The following is a 24,343-nucleotide window of genomic DNA, read 5'->3' on the forward strand; positions in this document are numbered from 1 at the left end:
TCTTCGGTTGCTTTTGTAAGTCTTTATGGCTTGGCTGTGGAGCTGAAGTACCAGGTTTTTCCACAGAGAGAGGACACACACTATATAGCCCTTTTCCAAAGATGAAAACAGTATATGCAATTCAGAATTCAAAATATATATAATTCTGAGTTATTCTTGAAAATAGCAAGTGTGCAGTTTGTATGGGATAACTTAATTGATGAAGGCCTCTTAAAGGTGGAATTGCTAAATTGTCTGCTAATATGTATTTTTGCAGAGGGATTAATTATGCACAGGCACCATTTAAGTTAGTATTTAGTATACTGTGTGCTACTTATTACTTCTAGTTTACTTAAATCTTTGAATAGGATAACTATAATTTCTGGATAGGATATCTATAATTCCTGGAAGGATCTTTACTTACTACTTACTCTCATTTGTAAATACACTTACAGAGTAGCAACAGTAACAGTTCCAAAATATTTCCTATAGATGTGTTCGATAAGCTATTTTATTTTTATCTTTGAAGAAATACATAACTGTTTTCCTCAATTAATTTTAACATTGAAAAAGAAGAAACACCTCTTGGCCTGAAAATGTAACAAGCTAAAACCATTTTAATTTATGTTTGTATGCAACAGGATCCTATTAGTTGACTGAGAAGTGAACTGTTCCAAATAGAATACTGAGTAGAAAAATCTTTAACTAGGTTTAGGATCTTGGAATACAGCCAACTTCACCTGAGCAGAATAAATGTAGTTGTCAGGTAAGTGCTGCAAACACCATGCATTTTTCAGCAGAACAAAACCAGAAATGTAGATTCAGACAGGGATGGTTTGCAGTATATTTATGGTTGGATGGCATTTTTTCATCTCTGGTATGCAGTTTAAGCTGCATTTCACTGTAAAATGTCACTATCCTGGCTGTTCTGCAAATCCAACAATATTATGAAGGTAGTAAATAAGAACCAAGAGAGAATCCAGCATAGGTACTTTATCAGCACAAGCACAGGGTGGTATGGTTTGAACTGGAGGAAATGTGGCTTTCTTATGCAAGGCTACAAAATTCTTTGGATCTGTAATATTTTTTTCTCTTCTGAAAATGAAGAAAAAGAAGCCAGAATAAATATCTGAAATTTCTCTGGAAATGAAATGCTGAATATGTTGTTCACAGTTGACCAAATCACATAAAAAATGTAATTTGGAAGTAAAAATTGATTTTTCCTACTAAAAAATGCCATTTTTGCTTTCAGAACTGTATTTGACAGAATTGGCATGTCACATTGAAATGTCTGACTTATGAAAAACCTGTAATTTGTTGATGGGCAGTAGACTATTGGAGGATTCTTAACCAGATACAACTGAAATTATTACTTCAGAAGAAAATATTGTCCCTGTGATTAGAAACACAATGATATTACCGCACTCTCTAAAAACCCTTCTACCTGCTAAACCTTCTTTGAAGTCAATTGAAAAATTTTCATTGACTTTAGTGGGTGAGGATTTAAATCATTAGATTACTTAAAAAGCTACATTTTCTTAGCTCTCCAGTGTGTAAGTGTCTGTTTACAAGAGATACACTGATGGAATCTGGTCAGCAGTTATGCAGTCCTTTGTGTTCCCTTTATTTCCTTTCTTTTTTCTCTCTTCCCCCCTCCTTCGCCTTAAGGTAGTATGTAAACACCCCCCCAAAAAAAAAAAAAAAAAAAACCAAAAAAAACCCCAAAGCCAAACAACAACAAAAGCCAAAGCACATCTTTCAGATCTGCTGGAAGAAGGCAATAAGGGTAGAAGGACCATAGGACTAGACATCCATCAGCCAGTCTCATTCCCAAATCTGATGCTGATTCTGCTTTTGTTGCACAAGGTTGATGCTTTGGGTGGTGGGCTACCTATAGCATGTTCAGGGCAGCTATCTAATAGCCCTTGTTGAAGGTTAGACGTTGTCAGTTGAAATGGATGGGTTGTATTGTGTGACTCAGCTGTGGAAACTGGTCTCAGCTCCTGGCTCTGCAGATGAGCATCAAGACCTTGTGTCTGAACCAGTTTTAATAAGAGAGAAAACCCTACACTGTATGTGCTGGGATTTATGGAAAGAAACCCAGTAAGCACTGTCATCCAGGTGGGATTACTTCCCAAGACGTCAGTAGTCATTGTTGGATCATTTTGCAAAGCTGAAATTGTCCAGCTTTACCTCTGTTCCAACAGCAGTCATTGCAACAGTGCTGGCATGTAACCTCTGAATCCAGTGTTGAATTTGCAGACCAGCTAGCAAAGGGAATGCCTTGAGCCGAAAAAATAGTGGGGTTTTAGGCTGTATTATTTCAAAGGGTTCTTGAATCAATGATATGTTTTTACTTGCCCTTCTAATTTTTAGAGAGACAAGTTTAAGGTTATACTAAAAATCTTACAAGCTTATGGGGAAAGGTAGCAGAGACCTGTGTTATCTTACTCATGACCAACAAACATAACAGCAGTTTGCAGTCAGTAATGCTGGAGTTGAGTGGTTTAAAATATAAATGAACTAATGGATTCATCTAATAAATGGGGATGATACAGAAAAACTCACCTGTGTGTTTCAGCACAGCTTTCTGCTAGTGCAGGGCTCATAGAACACCCTATAACAACCATGAGGGCACCACCAGCCCTGGCTGTCCCCGATCAGTTTCCCTGGGCTTTCCCCGCCATGTCCACAACCTAGGACCCAATGTCTGCTATGCTGCTTAAAACTCCTTTTGCAAAGAACCTGTATTTTCAATATTTTTTTTTTTTTCAGTGAACTGCAACACTGAAAGCCCAGATAATTATGTTATCCAACAGAAAGCAGGACTGATATGAGACTGAATCCTCCTTTTGTGCATTAACTTATGTTAGAGCTGTGCTATTATTACATGACAGAGATATGATCTAATGGATCAGGGCATTTATTGGTTACCAGGGAATCCAGCTGCCATTTTTGTCTGCCTGGCTGCTATGTGAGATGGTTGCTGGCAGGCACCTCTGTTCCTTGCAGCTTAGTTTTCTCTCCTGTAACAAGAAGGATATTATTGCACTGCCCCTTTTTCTACCTTTCTGAGTTCTGTGGATGTAAAATGTTAACATTGTGAAACAAAGCAGGTGTGTTTTAAGAACACTGGAATTTCTTTGTAAACCACTGAAATAGATCAGTAACTAAGGTTGTCCTGCACTTTTAGACCAAAGAAGCTTGCAAAATAAAGAAAATCCTTAATGAACTGGTAGAACTGAGACATAGACATGAAATACCATTTCTTGTTCCACACTAAGTAGACAATAAGGCCAAGAATATAACTCATATTTTCTGTCTTCTGGACTAGTCCTTTTCATCAGCAGTTCTTTAAGCTGCTTCTGTCACATGCAGTATTTCTTTAACTTCTACTTGCCGTGCAATTGAAGTTCCAGGTGGGTGGTGACTCATCTTGGAATTCTTTCATTAAGAAAATAGAGCTCCCAGCACTTTGTTTTCTCAATTCAGAAGAATAAAGGAATCTTTGCTGAACACTACAGACACACATTGTTCTTCCCAAATTGATCTTTTCTTAAAACAGCCCTGGTTGTTACTATGCTGCATTTCACATGCAAATACATTGTATTCCTTTTTTACTTGTTCATAGTTTAATTGGAGAACAGCAGGTGATCAAAATCACAGTAGTAAGAAAGGTGTATTTCGGTAGAACAGATGAGACTGCCATTTAAATCCATGCAGGGGTGCTTTTAGCTTTCTCTGTTAAACAGCCTTGCAACTTGCAAGTCCCACTGCTATAAAACCAACGTGGAGTTTTACCTGCTTATGAGTTCCCTCAGCCACACACAGGTGAAGAGAAATCAGTTTGCTGTCCTAGTACTTGGCCTGATCTTTTTTTCTACCAAAGCCGTATCTCAAGAAGGCATATAAACTTCAAGGGAAAACAGATGTGTTCCCTTCATTAAATAATTACTCTTTTTAAATTTTTATCAGTAATGGCACACAATTGTTTTCCAAGTTCAAAAAAACAGACACAAAACACAATATAAGTAGAAAAGTAGCATACACAAATTGAGTAAGACATTTAAGTATAGAAATGCTTTTTTAATTAAATAAGAAGTCTATTTTTTTTAGGTGGTATTTTTTAGACATATTTTTATAATCATTTATTAGTTTCTTCTGAATAATTGCCTACGATTTGTCTTTCTGGAGTCCAAATCTTATTCCTTTCTAAGTCTCTATAAGCACACAAAGTAATGATATGATGTCTTTCTGGCAAATCATGAACTAGGCCTGAAGAACCAAGTAGGAATGAATAAAGTTGGAAAAGTAGAGAACACAGTAAAAGATGCATTTCCTTTGTTATGTTTTTTAATTTTATTTTAGTACATTCTCACTTTGCTAGGGCTTTTCACATGTGTTTTTTTAAATATATATCCACACATCTATCAAATCTGTACCTATTGCATGACTTTTCAACCTTTAAAATATATGTTAAGATCAAAAATTCCTAACAAACTGCCAGACACTGTCAGGAAGCAGATGATCCCAGCATTAATTGCTACTAACAAATACCATAAATTGGAAGTCCTACAGCACATGATTGTTTAAATACGAGACATCTTTCATCTAATACCTCTACAGTCAGAAGTCTGGATAAACATGCATATCTTTTTTGTCTTGCAGGTCAGCTCATTTGTATTTTGACTGAGCAGAAAGGCAATGTTAGTCATTGCCACACATATTTTTGCTTTTCCTTAAAATCAGTAATTAGGCAAAGCTCTGTCTTCAACCATTCTAAGTAAACCTTAGCCCTGAACAAGGATTGCATCTATGTCAGCATTTCCACATGCTTTATTAGCATTATTAAATAAATGTGGTGGATTTCCCAAAGTTAACTGAATTGCTGTGAAACACAACTACTTACAGCTTAAGCATGTTATTTGTTACTTGGCTTACCTCGTTGCTGCAACAGATAACAGAGAGAACTGCTTTCTGTAGTGTCAGTGTGAATTGGTAGCAAGAGTGTTTTCTTTACCTCTGTTGTACTGCCTGTAAAATCTTAAATACTCCATTGCTCTGGAGTGTAGCTTTAAGAGGGTAGCAAGGTTCATGAAAATAGGCAAAGAAAAGAGGACAAAGAAAGAATCTCTAAATAACATATGTATTACAAGTAGATAATCCATACAGAAGAGAAACACCGGAAGCCAGTTTTCATAGATTGCGGATAACTGCATTTGGGACTATCTTGTCCATGGTTGAGTTGAAGGCTGGATGTGAATTCTTATCTGATGTGGCCTTTAATATTTATTTTTAATTTCTGCTTTGTATTAATGTAAATTCATTTAGTGCCATCTAGAATATCATTAAGAGGCTGATGCATTTTAGATTCAGTAAATGTTTCCTAATTTTATTTGTCTGAAAAAGAAAAAAATAATCCCTTTCCTCCATTTACCAGTTTAGAGATACTTTGTCTGTAGAAGAGTTTATATTTCCCAAACATAAAGCATTTGTATATAAATGGATTATTTAATCTTAATCATAATGAATCGCAATCTCTTTTAGTTGTTTTTGGAGGTATCTCTCACTGAAAATATCACCTGGAGTACTGGTTTGACAGGAATGTCATGAGGTTCAACAGGAAATGCAAAGTCCTGCAACTGAGGAGGTGTAACCCCCTGCACTAATATGTGCTGGCAGCTAACTGACTGGAAAGCAACATATTGGAAAAGGACCTGGGGGATCCTGGTGAACACAAAGTTGAACATGATCTAGAACTGAGCAAGTTTTTTGCAGTTTCATGCCAGCTTTGATGTCTCATGTTACATTAGGAGGAGTGTTGACAGCAGGTCAGTGGAGGTGGATGATCATTTCTTTTTATTCAGCGTCGGTGAGGTCACACCTGGAGTACTGTGTCCAGATCTGCAATCAGTAAAAGGAAGACATTGACATACTGGAGAGAGTCCAATGAATGGCCACAAAGACGATGAAAGGACTGGAGCATTTCTTCTATGGGGAAAAGCTGAGAGGTACTGTTCAGCCTGAAGAAGGGAAGGCTCAGGTGTATCAATGTATGGAAATACTTGGAGAGAGGGTGCAAAGAGGATGTAGCCAAGCTCCTTTCAGTGGTGTCCAGTGACAGGACCAGAGGCAGTGGGCACAAACTGAAACGCAAGAGGTACCTTCTGAATGTCAGGGAACACCTACCACTGTGAGGGTGACCAACCACTGGCACAGGTTGGCTGGAGAAATTGTGGAGTCTTCCCCCTCAAAGATATTCAGAAGTTATCTGGACATGGCCCTGGGCAACTGGCTTTAGGGGCCCTGCTTGAGCATGAGGGCTGGACCAGATGACCTATGAAGGTCCCTTCCAACCTCAACCATGTTTGATTTCCACAGCAGTCACATTCGTGTCTCTTCAGCTTTATTGATGTAAAGGACTAATGTGACTGAAATCTCTTTGGAACTTTCAATATATGGGCTCCAGATTTTCACATAAACACAGCAAGTTAGAAGTGACCTCTGGAGAGTGTGGAGCATAACACCTCTGCTCAATGCAAGGTCAACTAGGGCAGGTGTCTCAGGGCTCTTCCTAGCTGAGTTTTGAGTATTTCCAAGGTTGGAGACTCCACAGTCTCTCTAATCAACCTGTTTCAGTGTCTAGCTACATCATTGTAGCTAGAGATTTTTTTTCTTAAGTTTAAATATAATTTCATGCCTTTCAGTTTTTGCCAAACCCTGCTTGACTTTTCACTGGAGATTAATGAAAATTCTTTGGCTCTGTCTTCTTTGCTCCCCACCCAGCAAGCGTTTATTCATATTGATAAGATTCCCATGAGCCTTTTCTTCTCTGGGCTCTAGTCAGATGGTCTAGTCTGTCATTTTGTTGCGCTTCCCTGGATTTGCACAAGTATATTCCATATCTTCATTGTACTGGGGCTCAGAGTAAGACAATTCACATTATACAATTCCTTCCAAAACCCCTGGGTGTTTTAAATTGCAGATGCTATTTTAAGACTGTAGAGGTATCAGTAAAAGATGTTGCAACTTTCTCTCAGAAAAAAAAGATACTGTCATTTCTATTGTTAAAGTAATAAATCTATCAAAAATCCTTGAGGGAAGAGCATGGACTAAATGAAGTCTTTTAGCATCCCTTTTTTTCTTATTTTTTAATAGAAATCAAGGTAGCATTTCTTAGATGATTCTTGTTAATTTTGGAAACCATTGAAGAAAAAGATTTCAGCCCTCATTAAAGAATACTGATTATTTTTATGCCTCTAGATATTTTCATAGTTCAGCTTTATTTCATACTTTAATAATGACTAGGAATCAGAAAGTAATAAGGAACAGATATTTCAGAGATTATGAATGAAAAGACTAGCCTAACCTGTTATAGCAGTGCGAGAAAGCTAAATATCTTTATGGACATTCATATAGTTAGAAAAACTGTTACACTGATGTAGGGCTTGATTCTCCTGCTGGTTTTTTTTCAGTTTCTTTTTTGGTTTGAGGTTTTTTTTTGGTGGTGGTTTGTTTGTTTGGTTGTTTTTTTTCATTAAGTAACACTTTCCTTCCAAAGTACACATTTTTTCCCCCCAGTGGTTTTCCTTATAAATCTTCACAATTACAATATCAGTGCAGGATTTCCCTGTTGCTTTTTTGCACTCATGCATTCATTTGAGGTTAAGACTCCATTGAAAGGAGCTGTAGCAGAGCACAATCGTGTTTTAAACATTTCTGTTCTACATTAAACATTTTCTATGTTGAATATGAACTTAAGTTCAATCTCGTTGGTCCTGAGGACGTGTACCATGAACATCTGTAAAGTATCTGGACAAATGCCAGTTCCTTAGAACTCATGAGATGATGACTGTATTTAACAGAAATGGAACTGCACTTAGTATCTGGAACTACAGAAATAGCAAAGCGTGCTAAGTTTAAGATAGCGTTTCCACAGAACTGTTATGGAGTGGTAGGAGCCAGCCTCTCTTTGTCTTCTCTGTGCCTTCTGTGCTGTTAGCATTCCTGTCTAAGGAGACTTATTTAATTTACTTTGTTGGGTGTTGAATTTGGCCTTGAAGGAGGTAAAGTCAAGGCTTCTGGTGTGCAACCATTACCAGAATGCTCATAAATTGTTTGGTCAGCATAATAATATTGGATCCCACATCATGCAAACAGGGAAAGTAGAAGGTTTTTGGATACCTCAGTCATCTGTGCTATCTCACAGGAGTCAGTGGGAATACTCAGAACTCATTTGTTTGCGCAAGTGTGGGTTGCTCTCTGTGTAAAGAAAGCATGTCCTTTTCCCATCCTTTCTTGTATCTCAGATTGTAGAAAGCATTTTCCTTGAAGCTGAAGCATGCTAAGGAATTGCTTTGGATACCAAAGTAAAGGCTTATTAGAGTCTTACACTTGGACTTCATTTTTCCTTTCTTTTCTACTGAGAGAGGCAGCAAACACTAGGGTCCTCTATGGAGGTCACTGAGGAAGTGGCACTAAGAATCTGCTCCCTGGATAGACAAAGGTAAGGTTTGCCTGTCGCCACAAAGTTGTTAAGAGTATGAAAGGTATGTTCAGTGTGGTAGTAGAAAGATGGGGAAAAATGCTATTCACAGTTTTTATCTTTCATGAAAACATGTTTTCCTGTTCTTTCAATTTTTACTTAGGGTCAAGGACATTTTTCTACCATAGCTTGCTATTTTCCCTGTAAAAAATGTAAAAGAGAACTTTCATTGTAATCAGCACTTTTTTTCTTTTTAGCGTTCAGTGAAGTATTATTATCTTGCAGGTGCAGAACTGGAGAGTAGAGGGCCTGGATGACTTGTTCCTGGCCACCTACTTGTTCATGAAGGAATCAAAACCAGCTTTTTTGTGTATTGCTACAGGGCTATGACCCTTGTCAGATAGTGAATGTCTGCAATGCAGTAGTCTTTATGGACGTTCCTTGTCATGCCATACTTCCTTTACTCACTTGGCAGGTAGTGTCTGAAAGAGTTTTTTGAAAAGCCTGGCATCATATTTTATACAAAATTCACAAACTATGAAGTATCTCATTGTGGGGCTGAGGAACATGAGAAACAATATGTTTTCTTTTATTGCTTTCCTTTTGCTGCTGAGTTCCTCCATCATCTGGTAGTATCTCCTTTCCATTTCTATTTACTATCTTCATGGTCCATAATAAAACAAAACATTCAGCAGTGCTTGCAAAGTCATGTTGAAATCAGGGCTTGGGGAGAAGGTTAAGCAGCCCAGGGCATATGTCTTGCTAAATACTATGCTTACTCTGTAACTTCCCCTTAATTTATCTTCCCTAATTTCTGGCACATTCCTCTTTCACAGTGTTTCTCAATTTCTTAGCAGTCTAAATAATTTATAATACAGAATGGAACTGTGAATGGATACAAATCTGTAAATTAAATGTGGCCTAATCTTTCCAACTTTTAATTGCCGGTGAAGGACTGGTCAATCTTTTCTATCTTGCATGCCTACATAGAGAATAGGCTGACAGAAGGGGTGTACCATTCCTTTAATTTTTTGTGTGGCTCCTCTAGTAAGCAGATACACAAAATGCATCTTTTGGACTGATGTGTGAAGCTGAAATTTTGTAGGAATGGTAGGACCTTTTTATTTCATTTGCATATATTTACCCTTGGAACAGAAGTCATTTATATGGATTTCCAGGAGGGCTGCATAGGTTATCCAGAGACCATTTTTCAAAGGCAACTCTCATAAAATATGCATGCAAAACATGCCTATGCTGTCACAAGCAGGTAATTTCACATGCAAAAATATGCTGTTGTAGACTATGAAAAACAAGCTGTCATTCATGCAATAGTGGTTCACTTGTGCAGTTAATATATGCAGATTCAGCTAGGAACAGAGACCTGCAGGAGACCATCTGGGTCACCAGGTCCAGTTGACATAAGTGCAGTCAGTAGATGCAGTATAGTCCAGGTGACTTCATAAAACATCTATTTGGTGCACTTAGCATGCCACAGAACTGGTAACCTTCAGGATAAAATATCAAATTATATATAAGTCAGTGATGGGCCACATGGACAGGAGAATGTGAGACTGAGGACAATCACCAAAGTCCTAGATTATTCTGCTGTGGATCCATTAATAGCCATATGGTCCTAGACAGCACACCTTCCATAGAAAGGCTGTCAAATTTTTATCCCTGGAGATTCAAAACTAGACTAGACAAGGCCCTGGTCAGTTTGGACTGGCTGGCGTTGCTGTGAGCAGAGGTTGGACTAAATGACCTCAAGAAGTCCCTTCCAACCTAAACTGCTTTTATTATACTATGGTTCTGTTCTTGTTCTCAGCTGCAGAGCTTACGTCTGAACTGAAGTGCTCTAATGCTTTTCTATTAACTTGCTGTGGGCCAAGAATTAGTTCAGCTGTTGACATCATTGCTTAGTTTGGGATTCCCTTTGTCTCTGATTTTTGAGCCTTACTCTAAGACACATAATTGAGAGTGAGATATAAACGAGCACAGAACAAAAATAAATTTTAATATTTTCATTAGGTCCTGAGAAAAGTACTTCTGACTTACTACATATTAAACAAAACCTCGGCTCTGGGGTAATAGGAGAAAAACGCACAGATGAAAGTCCTGAGGGAAGGATGAGCATTCTGTACCTTGTGTAGTGTGCTGCTTTAATACTGTATATTGCTGAAATTTTGGGGAACACCTTCAGGTATTCAAGATTATTAACTTGAAATCTGTTCTGTTTGTGTGAGGGACAACATATAAATTAGATGGGAAATACAGTTGTGGGGGAGCTTGAAATCAGTTTCAACTTTCAGCTGAAATCAGTGGTAAAAGCTGTTTGAATTTAGTAGAGCTGGATTAGGCACTTAGCTGTGGAATTCATTAGGGAAGTTTTCTTGCCCTTGTATAAGCCTAGGAATAGATCTAGTCAGCTAAACCCAACACAATGCTCTAAAGAATGATCCCATTCGTTATAAGAGCAGACAGGTCCTCTCCATCAGTGAACATTTGTGCTGATAGTGTAATTCCAACTGAGCTCAGCAGAAAAGCAAGCACCCACATCTAGCTGATTTAATTTGGTACAGCATAATTAATTAAAGTAGTATCTGTGATCTGTTAATTAAAAGAATGAAATCTGAAATTAGATTTTTGGTAAAACAGAAAATGTGGACTTGGCAAAAGTTTTGAAACTCACATAAGGCTTCTGATAAATTTGCATTGGATATGCAGTTATTTGGGGGGAGGGGTAGAGGTTAAAAGAGGGTCTTTTATCTCCCCCACAAAACCATCTGTGAGCCTTTTTTTATCTGACAGGCAGTAAAAGAGGAGGAGATGTGTAGGAAAAATTAAATGTTCACATTGTTTGGGAAGAAGAAAGGCATGTGTCTTAGAAGCTCTCTTATCTAAACTTCTGCTTTCCTAAAAGCTCTGTAAGATGTATTTAGGTCGTGTCCTCTGAAGTGCATAATTTGCCTTAAGAAACTTCTTTTAGCGGAGATCTTGGTGTGTCCAGTTCCAATCTGAGGTCCTGATCCAAATATCACCGAAGTCAGTATCTCCACATTCCATCTCAGTGATTGTAAATGAGGGGGTGGAGGTCTACTGTGCAAAGACATAAAAATATTCTCCCTTTTCAGGCATATGTAACTAAAAAAAATCCCTGATATGTAAACAATCATTAACAAACTATGGAGAAGATGTTGTTGAAATACAAAGTACACTCAACATGTTAAATCCTGCATTTATCCAAGGAATTTCTCACATCACCCAGTCAAGTTTATAGATTTTTTCCAGAATTCCTCAGACATCTATGTGTTGTGTCTATCTAGCTATTCAGAATCCTGGGATTGGTGATTTTTGAAAATAAAATCCCATGAAAAGTTAAATCTATGCCATACGATGTGGTAATAGATAATCTAAAATGATACATGTATATATATGTGTATATGCAAATGTGTATAAATGTAAGGTATAGATAGATGTACGTAAGATAGATTATTATATGTGTAACAGAAAAAGCTGAATATTTTGCTCTAGTAAAATGAAGTATTTTTACATCAGCAGCATTCAGTGTTGTTCCATTACACAAGCAGTGCAGGAAATGAAGCGGGAAAAAGTGAAGACAGTGTTCAGTAGCTATTGTAAAGAATATCTTAAAAAGAATTATACCATTGAGTTTTAGAATATTTTTGTAATTTCTTCATCGGGCTCTATCAGGGTGGCACAAAAAAAAACCAACAAAACCATGTATTAAATTTTTTTTTACAAATGCTTTAAAGTATTTGAAAATATCCTGTTGGCTTTCTCTGCCCATGCAGTTTTCTCTCTAGCAGCCAGTCTGTGTACTGGTAAGTGTTATTGCATCAAGCAGGGCTTTGACCCAGCATCCAAATAACTCAGTGTTTGAAAAGCAAAGCAAGTAGAAAGAAAACAGTTGTCTGAGTTCAACACAAATGTGTGTATACACACAATATATATATTTCCTTATAGCAAGTACTCTCACTAGTCTCATATGTAAGACAAACAGATATATTCTCAGTGTGTTTGTGTACATGAGCATAACAGACACATTATAAGAACAATGTGTCTAAAAGCTGGAAATATTTCTACATACTGTTCCTGTAGAAACCAAAACATTTTCTTCAGTAGCTTACTGTTCAGGTAAATTCACATAAAGAAGCGCTTTAATCTGCCTATAAGCAAACTGATAAGGACATGGGGTTTGAAATATAATTTCAACAACCTGTGTGGTTGTCCTTATTTTATGTTTTAAAGAAAAAATATTTTTCATTATATGCTGTAGATAAATGGATGGGGAAAAAAATTTGGGTTTTGTCTCTATGTTTAAATTTGCTGACAACAGATCTGGCAATTTTTTGATAGTAGCAAATAACTGTTGTTAATTAATAAGGGGGATTTTTAGGAATAAGATTAATCAGGTATTTCCAAACTGAGATGTGGGTCAGAACATACTAACGAAGACATTTTCTTTTCGGTTTTATAGCCTGGAAACGTTCTCAGTATGTAAAAGAAAATGATTGCTCTCTGTGTATTAGAAAAATCGCTCTTTTAAATTGATTTCCATAAATTCAATTTTATGATTAAGAAGAACATTATCTCTAATTAGATGAAAGCTGCTTAGCATTATCCAATTCCTGATTTAAATCCTTGTGTTTTCCACCTACTGTTTGAAGAGTCTCTCTAGTTAAAATTCATTCTTTCAGTCTCAAAATATGTTGCATATGACACAAGCCTCCAGTTTGTCAACACTCATTGTTTCTAGTATCTTAATAATCTGCAAATATTATGTAGTGACACTTCTCATGATGCGATGAATTGCAATGTCTCCTGAGCTGAATGACATCATATTCTAGGGGACAGCAGACCAAAGGGCTGGCAGAGCCAAATTTGTCGTCAGAAGCACCAGGAGTGCCACCTCAAGCACAAATTCAGATGTAATAAGGGATCTGCAGGCTTTTAGTTACATCAATGCTAGTAAATAAAGCAGCCCAGGTCCTCTTCTGTGGTTCTGTGGTCAGCTGGCATGGTATTCCTATAGCTAAAGTGTCTACTCTGTAGCAGGGTGTCCTCACCCTGCCTGCCAGTAGACTCTTGTATATACTCTTACCTCAGCTGTGCCTAGTCTTTGCCAGAGAGTAAAAAGTAGAGATGAACACGTCAGGGCTTGTCTATATTATGCGGTCCTAGTCTAACAGTATAGGCAAAGCCTTTTTTTAACAGTGTACTTCTTTCCTGAGCTTTCCTGCTTTTATGTAAAATTATAATTAGAGAATAAAATCTACTCTATCAGAAACAATTACTTCAAAGTGGCCAAGTAAGATCTTCTAGAGCTCTTCAAAATGATATCACTTGTTCCACCGCTCACTGAAGGCTGCCACACAACTCACCAGTGTCTGGGCAGCAGTGGTCAGCAGGGAACCAGTGCAAAGGGACAGATGTGTAGAAGGATCTTTTGCAAGATCAGTAAATCTGGAGCTGAAGGGTTATTGCTGTTCCTTTCCAAAAGTCTACAGGCCACAATCTCAGTTCTTCTGCAAGGCCCTCAGCTGCAACAAAAAACATGATGTTTTTAATTACCAGTACAGTTGCAACATTTCCCTATCTCTGCCCTTAAATAAAACATATAATCCTTCTGTGTTCCTAAGTCCTTCTTATCCTAACAAAAAAAAAAAAAAAAAAGGTGTTTCAGAGCAATGTATGGGACAGAACTGCATGTGTGGGTGAAACAGGATGCAGCATGAGGCAAAAGTTTCTTTTCCCTCAAAATAACTTATTTATTTATAGAGAGCACCATCACCACCAAAGAACAAAAATAAATCCTTGCCATTCTCTGCATCTGGGTGCTAGAGAGTATGTGCTGAAAAGAAAAGTATTCTTTAAAGTTCAGTGCTGGTTTTTGGTTTGGTGGGGGCTTTTCTGATGAAATGTAATGGACAGCAGTTAAATGAACTAATTAGAGCTGATATACATGTCACCTCATGGCAAACAGTTGAAAGGTATTATACAACTCCAGACTAGAAGAAGGTCTAGAAATGCAAACTGGGATCCATCTTCGAGGCCTAAAATTTAGCTTTTGATAGCTTTCTAAAGTGGAAGTTGGCTGAAGTAGCCCTGGTTTTGCCCTCAACTCTAGTCTTCATTCCTGGCTACCTTCTCTCACCAGCTCCAGTGAGGCATCAGAACTGTGCAGACGTGCAGTGAAGCAGGAAAAAACAACTACAGGGTGAAAACCAGCCTCCCCTAACATTTTTGGTTTTGTTTTTTTTTTTTCTGGGTGTTATGCCAGTCATACTCAAAAATGCACCATCCTTGCAACTTTCTCATCAGAGGCCTGATAGCAAAGAAAGACTCAGAATACTTTGAAACTTAGACAGAAGTGGTAGGCCTGCAAATGTGGTAGAATATGTTATACAGGAAGGTAATCTGCTGTGTCTTTACATGAAGGCAATCATAAATCTGTGGTTTGACCAATTTCAGTGGCATTCAATAAGCAATGGTTTGTCCTAAACTGCTAAAATGAGTTTGGGCTGTGTTGGCAGATTGTCCTAGCTCAAACTGTGTAAGAGATCATACTAACATTAAAGAGTATGGATGCATGGGAGCTTGTTCTCAATTCTGGACTTGCATAGTTTCCTGTTACAAAGACACATCAAGTTGTTACCACCAGAAGGAGAGAGGGAAGAAGCTTGTTTGCAGAGGAATGTGTTCTCTAATTCTAATGATTCCCGGCTATTTCTATGTACAGTAGTTAGTTTTCAGACTGATGAGAAGGAGTTTCATTTGTGCAGATGGGAAATGCTTATTATGCTAATAGTGTTCCGCATTGTTAGCGGAAATTATTAGACAGAGATGTTAGAAATACCTCCAGTGGAATTAAGTAGGTGACAAGGTAAAACAAAGAGATAAATGACAACAGTGATTAGGAAATGGATTGTGCTGAATACAACAGTGTAAAGGTAGAAGGGAAAGGAACTACTCTTACAAGAAATAGTTTAATCAGTGATTTATCTGTGAAAAATATACATAAAAGATAGTTTACTTAGACAATACCAAAAACTGCTTGTGAGATTACATGTAATGTTAAATCTAGAGAAAGCTGAAAGAAATGTCAAAATGGTCAGCAAGGAGAAAAAAACAGAACACCTGAAAGCAAGGAAACCACAGACAGGTTTGTGTTTTATAATGAATATATTCTGCCAAATAGCTGTATTATGTATGGCCAACTATATATTTTAACATGTAATTTAGTGAAATGTGCTATTTATATTCTCTGAACTTGTAATAAATCAAGGAAACCCAGTATTACAAATAGGCATACAGTATGCATAGTCACACCAGTCTCTCATGTTGCATTGAAAACTGCTGCTCTTTGACATGTTGTTTCTATACCTACATCCATTGTTCTGGCTGGAAGATAGGATTTGTGACTACAGTCTGAAAAATAGGCACTGGGCTTTGTTTCTGAAGCAACACATGTCAGCAGCCTAACTATGCTGTAAACTTTTACTAAATGCTTGATGGAAATCAATGCTCATTTATAAAGTCCTATTGCAGCATTGCAGTTTGATATGACAGAACTCATCATGGTAAATAAATAATTCAAGGAATATGGCTTTTTTCCTTGTCTGTGAATCAGCAGTGAATCAGCCTTGCCAATATATTGATTATTCTTAATTATTCAATATGGGTAAAAGCTTTCCTTGTTGTGTCAATTACCATCACATGGCATGTTCAAACATTGATCATTTTGACTGTTCACACTTGCAATATGTGACAGATCGCTAAACTTTCTGGAGTTGTTTCGACTCATCATATGCCTGAAACTTCCATCAGAGGCAGAAGAATGATGAACAGCAAATAGTTACAGTCGTTAACTGATAACAAATGTTCTTGTTTGCATTCAAACTTTCCTGCTTTTGTACCTGGCAGGCAATATAATGACTGTTTTTTTCTCCCTGAGACTGACTATATGTTAAGCAGGGAATTCTGTTGGGACAAATGCTGCTTCTTCTGGATTAGTTCTGTACAACATCTATGGCTTCCTAGTAGAAATAATTATGAATGCAAAGGCCTATTGACCAGATAATTTGCTCTGACTGGTCACAAAATGGGTTTCTGAAGTTTGTCTAAAACGGACGTATATGATATTGATGCTTGCTGATTTCCAGAACCACTGAAGAGCCTCATGTACCAGCTGTCTTTATTTCCTCCTTTTCTGAATCTGTTGATGGAGGGCCAGGTTCTTAGGTCTACCTGGCTAAAATGGAGGACTAGCTATCTCCCTAAACACATGGGTTAGGGGTTGGCGTACCCTCAGTTGCAGTACCTGAATACCTTACAATCTGTAAAGCTTCTGAGAAGCACAAGTACAGTTATATCCTTTCAGAGATGGGAAAATAGAGTAAAGGCTCATGGTTTGTCTAATGTCACATAGGAAGTCTTCAGTTGAACGGAAAACAACGAAAGTATTCCAGGTCATGGGCCTTCAACATCTAGGACACAAACATCCTTTCAGGAGATACTTGAGCTGCAAGGAGTAATAGGAAAGGTCATTTCCCATGAGGAGGTGCCCAGGATACAGAAAATATGCTCATCTGTTTTTTGTGGTTTACGTATAATGGGAAGAGGAGAGAAAAAGGCTGTTTCATTTCTACTGAAAAGCAATTTATAACACATTGTGGAGGTATGTGATTTTACACAATGATGCAGATGTAAACTGGTGTAAGCAAGGAGGAATCACCTGTGTCCTGTTATGAAAAATTCTTTGTTCCTCTCCTTTCTGATACTGAAGACCAGGCAAGGACAGTTTGCTGGGTGACCCAGCAGGAAAGGATTGGCACTCTCTGATGAGAAGGCTGTAGGAGATATTTCTTTCAGAGTGGGAGCTTCCTGTCTCAAACACTATCAGTTTATGAGACTGATATGGGCAGTTGGATTGCTTCTGCTAAAAGAAGAGAAGATTTAATATGAGGGCCTACACAGAGTCTTTCAGTATTTCTTTAGGTTTGAGCAACTATTTGCTGTGCCCCCCTGAAGAAAGATGAGTGCAATGTGATCTTTCCTTTGGGTTGTCATAGCTAAAGGAACAAAGTCACACTGTGGAGAATATTTTTGTACCAGAAGTGTCTTCATGAATCCACATTTTTGCAACACAATCAGTTATTGTCTTATTTTGCAAACATCTGAACAGCCTTGCAGGACAATATTTTTTTTTAAGATGAGAACAGACACAGACACAATGTCCTTTTTTTACCAGTCAGCCCATTCCCACACCATCACACAAACATTGTCGCCAGGCTAAGCCTCTAACTGTGACTCTGACCTCTGGCCTTCCTGGACAGTAAAAGCATCAGTCAATACTTGAGACCCCTGCAAACAACAGGCTTTGACGAGAGTACCCTTAAGCCTCTAATGCTCGAAAACTCTGAACACTAAGAAAAAAAAAAAGTCTCTGAATGAATCCCCGGACAATATGAGTCTCAAAATCAAGCACTCAGTCTACTTCTTTGCTCAATAAGGTGACTAAGAGGTTAGCAAAATGCTGTCCTGGTCACTTCACTTTCTCCTTGGATCTCTCCCTGGCTTCAGATTTACATACAGCACAGACAGCAATTCTTTTGGGGAAATTATGACTTTGCAAAGATTTTGGGATTCTTATCAGGGAAAACTAACAAAACATTTTGTGATAAGGCAATCTGTATTAAAACCACAACATTTAATTCTGGGCTGTTTTTATCTTTTTGATGTTCTATTGACCTGCCAAATTGCCTTCTCAAAGTTTTTTTTCAGATATCTTGGAATATCTGGAGAGTCACGGTAGAAAATAGAAAAAGAAGAATATTGGGTACTGCAGTAACTAGTCCAGGTACAATGAATTCTTAAATAGACTCAAAGTGAAACATGGTCATTCAGTTCAATAAACTGAACTTAAATACATCAGTAAAGTAATACTGTTATACTGTATTTTGGATTTTTAAAGTTTTGTCATTTCCATTCCATTAAAAAGCAATTTTTTGTAATTTTGTATCCATCACAGGAGGGTGAACGTTCTGCCAAACTAAAATTGCAATTTCTGTTTATCAGTTGCAGACCTGGCAACAATTGTGTGTACTTTCTGACTTTTCAGATTTATTTATTGCATTTAAAAATGAAACAGTCAGCCCAGAAAACTCTGCTTAATAGAATAAACAAACACACATAAAAAACATCTGAAAATATTTACCTGAATTATTGTATTTTTTAATAGATCTTAACATTGGCTGGCAAAGAGTAAATGCATTGTGTTTACTTGGCTAGCCAAGTGCTTACTTTCCCAGTAGATAAATGGTAGATGATGCTGGTTCTCTAGAGTGAGTGACAAGCTCGAGCGAGAGTCAAGTTGTCCTGGGAGAAGGACCACAGGATCCCTTAATAAAAGTAAAAACCTAATTGGATGTTCTCCTCCTATGTTCAATCAGTGTAAGCACTGGGGAGGTACTTTCACTTCCATGTATTCTATTCGGCTAGTGACTTCTTTTTTCATTGCCTCCAGAAAAGATTAGAGTAACTATGCTCTTAATCCAGCTGTCTCAGATAGAAGCCTTCATATAGCTGAAAAAATCCACATTGCCATCTGCCTTGAGCTGCGTAAGAAACACTCTTCCTGTCTAGTAAAACTCTTCAGACATATTTCTATATTTTTCACTCTCTTTTAGGATGATCAGGGATCTTATAAAGTCTTTTGGTGAACAGGAGGAAACAAAATGAAGCATGAGGTAAGGGATTTATGTTCAAATCCCTGTTCTGAACGAGCACATTGTAACTAAAAATACATTGATTTGGGAAACAGTGAAAGGTAAGTAATGAGCTAGTGTGAACATGTAGCTTTCCTGCTTCATTCTATGCCAGTTCCTTATAACTTCAAAGTTTGCATTGTGTTGTTAAAATTTTGTGAGCAGTTTTCTTCTTTCTGAGGGTTTACCTCTCCTCCATGATGATCAGTGATTTGGTGGGTACCAGCAAAGCTGTCCCTGTCTAAGAACAAGCTAGTGAGTTCAAAAACATTCACAGAGCTGAATTTAGGCTATAGAATTGCAGAAGTGAGAATTGTCAGACTGAGCAACTATATTTTTATCTTTGTATTTTCATGAAATTTAATGAAATTTTGTATTTTCTGAAATTTCATGAAAAATTTTGGGATTCTTTTGGCGCCCAACGTGCGGCTCGAGGGGTTGAGATAACACGGTGGATGGATGATGGCAGAGCGGTGGATGTGGTCTACCTTGACCTCAGCAAAGCATTTGACACAGTCTCCCACAGCATCCTCGCGGCTAAAATGAGGAAGTGTGGACTGGATGATCAGGTAGTGAGGTGGACTGCGAACTGGCTGAAGGAGAGAAGCCAGAGAGTTGTAGTCTATGGGGCTGAGTCTAGTTGGAGGCCTGTAACTAGTGGAGTGCCTCAAGGGTCAGTACTGGGACCGGTATTATTTAATATATTCATCAATGATTTAGATGAGGGAATTGAGTGTACTATCAGCAAGTTTGCTGATGACACTAAGCTGGGAGGAGTGGCTGACACGCCAGAAGGCTGTGCTGCCATCCAGCGAGACCTGGATAGGCTGGAGAGTTGGGCAGGGAGTAACTTGATGAAATATAACAAGGGAAAGTGTAGAGTCCTGCATCTGGGCAGGAACAACCCCAGGTTCCAGTATAGGTTGGGGAATGACCTGTTAGAGAGCAGTGTAGGGGAGAGGGACCTGGGGGTACTAGTGGACGACAGGATGACCATGAGCCAACACTGTGCCCTTGTGGCTAAGAAGGCCAATGGCATCCTGGGGTGTATTAGAAGGGCGGTGGTTAGTAGGTCGAGAGAGGTCCTCCTTCCCCTCTACTCTGCCCTGGTGAGACCCCATCTGGAGTATTGTGTCCAGTTCTGGGCCCCTCAGTTCAAGAAGGACAGGGAGCTGCTGGAGAGAGTCCAGCGCAGGGCAACAAAGATGATTAAGGGAGTGGAACATCTCCCTTATGAGGAAAGACTGAGGGAGCTGGGTCTCTATAGTTTGGAGGAGACTGAGGGGTGACCTTATCAGTGTCTATAAATATATAAAGGGGGAGTGTCACGAGGACGGAGCCAGGCTCTACTCAGTGGCAAACAATGATAGGACAAGGGGTAATGGGTACAAACTGGAACACAAGAGGTTCCACTTAAACTTGAGAAGAAACTTCTTCTCAGTGAGGGTGACGGAACACTGGAACAGGCTGCCCAGGGAGGTTGTGGAGTCTCCTTCCCTGGAGACATTCAAAACCCGCCTGGACGCATTCCTGTGTAACATTATCTAGGTGTTCCTGCTCCGGCAGGGGGATTGGACTAGATGATCTTTCGAGGTCCCTTCCAATCTCTAACATACTGTGATACTGTGATACTGTGATCTGTCCGGATTAATAGTCACTTGTCACAATACTGATTTATTGGCTCTCAAGGTTGTTCCTCTTGATCTCACAGTTTCAGTATATCTTACTTCCATCTGGTATTTGCTGTATTAGTGTTTTTCAAGTGTGGGGCTTGGACTAAGGTTTTTGCTCATTGTACTTTATGGTAATGACTTGTAATACAATAGAATCATTGATCATGAAACTGATCTGGCTTATGTTCCCAGTGTGGTCACCACCTTTATACTTTGGGAGGTATATAATAGAAGTGCTTAGCAATTACACATCTTTTTTCTCCTTCTCAGGTGCTCAACCTGTGAAGGAGACATTCTTTTACCCTCCCAGTCCTCCCCCCAGACCATTTACATTTGAGAGTTTTGAAGTTTTTGAATGGCCTTTTAATGCTGTTGAGACTTGTTTGCTGATGGTGATGGGAATCACCATGCTAACACGCATACAGAGTGTGTTTTGCTCACTATTGATTTCAAGAGTTAAGTAGATTCAGGTTTGGGTCTTGTCTGGGGTCAAACGACGATGTAGGAGGACGGAGAGATTTTCCCTGAGGCTGGACAGCCATGAGTGGCAGGGTGTGTGGGATAGTATGGGCAAGTATCTAGGTCAGTGGGCCCCTCCAGTACTTTGAAATTTCACCACCGCACAACTGCAAAATCCAGAAGAATTAGTAAAACACTTAAATGAGGTGTGTGGTCATTCTGGCCATACCAGAGATGGACAAATCATGGCAACGTGCTGGGGCTTGGCCTATGCTTACAGGGCCTTGTTCAACACTATCCAGAACCTTCAAAAGGAAAAGAATGTCGGTGGATCTAAGGGCAAAGCAACAGTCAGTGCAGCTACTCCAGCTCCAGGCACAGCAGCTTCACCACCCCCAGCGACAAGTACAGTCGCTACTCAAACTTTGGCTGCAATGAACAGCGCAGCTACCCCAGCGGCAAGTACAGCAGCTGCTCAAACTTCGACTGCAACAGACAGCGCGGTTACCCCAGCTCCAAGCACAGCAGCTACACCACCCCCAGCAACAAGTACAGTTGCTACTCAAACCACAGTGATAATCACTGCAGCCAAACCAGAGGACCAATTCATACCAGTATCGGTTGCCCCTGTACGCAAGAGAACAAGCAAAAAAAGAGGCAAGAAGGGTGAAGCGAGATGAGCAACAATGAATTCACCACCCGGTCCAGAATCTGATCAGGAGTCATCATCACATGCTGAAGAAGAAGAAGAAGAAGAGGTAACTTCTCGACCTCGGACCTCAACCGAGCTGCGGAATATGTGAAAAGATTTTACCCGTCAACCAGGGGAGCACATCATCACCTGGTTACTCCGATGCTGGGACAATGGGGCCGATGGTCACGAACTAGAAGGTACAGAAGCCAAGCAGCTGGGATCACTTGCTAGAGAAGGGGGAATTGACAAAGCAATTGCAAGAGAGAAAAAGTCCCTCAGTCTTTGGAGGTGGCTCTTGGCAGCTGTGAAAGAAAGGTTTCCATACAAGGACAATGTTATGAGTCGTTCGGCCAAGTGGACTACTATAGACAAAGGCATCCAGTCTCTGAGGGAATCGGCCATCGTAGAGATGATCTATCACATCAAGCCGAATAACGGGGATACACCCATAGATCCAGATGAAGTTGAATGTACACGACCCATGTGGCGAAAACTGACACGGAATGCACCGTCATCATATGCCCATTCATTGGCAACAGTAACCAGGAATGACATAGTACCACCAACAGTGGATGAAATGGTTCATAAACTCCGAGAGTTCGAAGACAATCTCACCTCTTCCATCATCTCAGCTGTGGAAAAACTGTCCCAGGACCTCAAACAATTGAGGGACGATCTATCTGATTTATCCAGCTCCTCACGTGTACCAACACACGTCTCAGCTATTAACAAAAGGCGTCCTATTGTTCGAGAGAGGAGATACAGGAGGTATACGCCACCGGCTACCCTATAGATTTACCTGCAGGATCATGGAGAAGACATGACAAAGTGGGATGGAAAACCTACTTCAGCTTTGGAGGAACGGGTGAGTGAATTGAAGAGGGGAGCAAGGGCCAAGACTGATCATCCCATGAGACCTACAGCTTCTGTCTCTGGTGAGCAGTTTCCCAGATGGAATGGAAGAGCTGATTTTACTCCAGCTCCTGTGATAATGAAGAATAATCCCTTTCACCACGACTTAAGTGTCCAACACTGTGATGACCATTAGAGGGGCCCTGCCTCCAGTCAGGTGGAGGTAGGGGACAATTGGATTTACTGGACTGAGTGGATCAGATGGCCTGGCACATCAGTCCCACAGAAGTATAAGGCTCTAGTAGATAGTGGTACACAGTGTACCCTGATGCCATCAAGCTGTCAAGGGGTGGAACCCATCTATATTTCTGGAGTGACAGGAGGATCCCAAGAGTTGACTCTGCTGGAGGCTGAAATCAGCCTGACTGGGAGGGAATGGCAAAAGCACCCTATTGTGACTGGTCCGGAGGCTCCATGCATCCTCGGCATAGACTACCTCAAGAGAGGGTACTTCAAAGACCCAAAAGGGTACCGGTGGGTTTTGGTATTGCTGCTTTGGAGACTGAGGAAATTGAGCAGCTGTCTACCTTGCCTGGTCTCTCAGAGGATCCTTCTGTTGTGGGGTTGCTGAAAGTCGAAGAACAACAAGTGCCAATTGCGACCACAACAGTGCACCGGCGGCAATACTGCACCAACCAAGACTCCCTGATTCCCATCCGTCAGCTGATCTGTAGACTAGAGAGTCAGGGAGTGATCAGCATTGCCAATGCATTTTTCTCAATTCCTTTGGCAGCAGAGTGCAGGCCACAGTTTGCTTTTACTTGGAGGGGTGTTCAGTTCACTTGGAACTGACTGCCCCAGGGGTGGAAACACAACCATGGACTGATCCAGACTTCACTGGAACAGGGGCAAGCTCCAGAACACCCGCAATACATTGATGACATTGTTGTGTGGGGCAATACAGCGGAAGAAGTCTTTGAAAAAGGGAGGAAAATAATCCAAATCCTGCTGAAAGCCGGTTTTGCCATAAAACGGAGTAAGGTCAAGGGACCTGCACAGGAGATTCAATTTTTGGGAATAAAATGGCAAGATGGACGTAGACAGATCCCCACAGATGTGATCAACAAGATAACAGCAATGTCTCCACCAACTAATAAGAAAGAAACGCAAGCATTCTTGGGTGCAGTGGGGTTCTGGAGAATGCACATCCCAAATTACAGTTCGATTGTAAGCCCTCTCTATCATGTGACCCGGAAGAAGAATGATTTTAAATGGGGCCCTGAGCAACAACAAGCCTTTGAGCAAATTAAACGTGAGATAGTTCATGCAGTAGCCCTTGGACCAGTCCGGACCGGACCAGATGTAAAAAATGTGCTGTACACTGCAGCTGGGGAGAACGGTCCTACCTGGAGCC

Source organism: Pezoporus wallicus, unplaced genomic scaffold (genome assembly GCF_028554395.1).
Source record: "Pezoporus wallicus isolate ANWC-B61680 ecotype Strahan unplaced genomic scaffold, APGP_CSIRO_Pwel_v1 contig_161, whole genome shotgun sequence".
Taxonomy (NCBI): Eukaryota; Metazoa; Chordata; class Aves; order Psittaciformes; family Psittacidae; genus Pezoporus; species Pezoporus wallicus.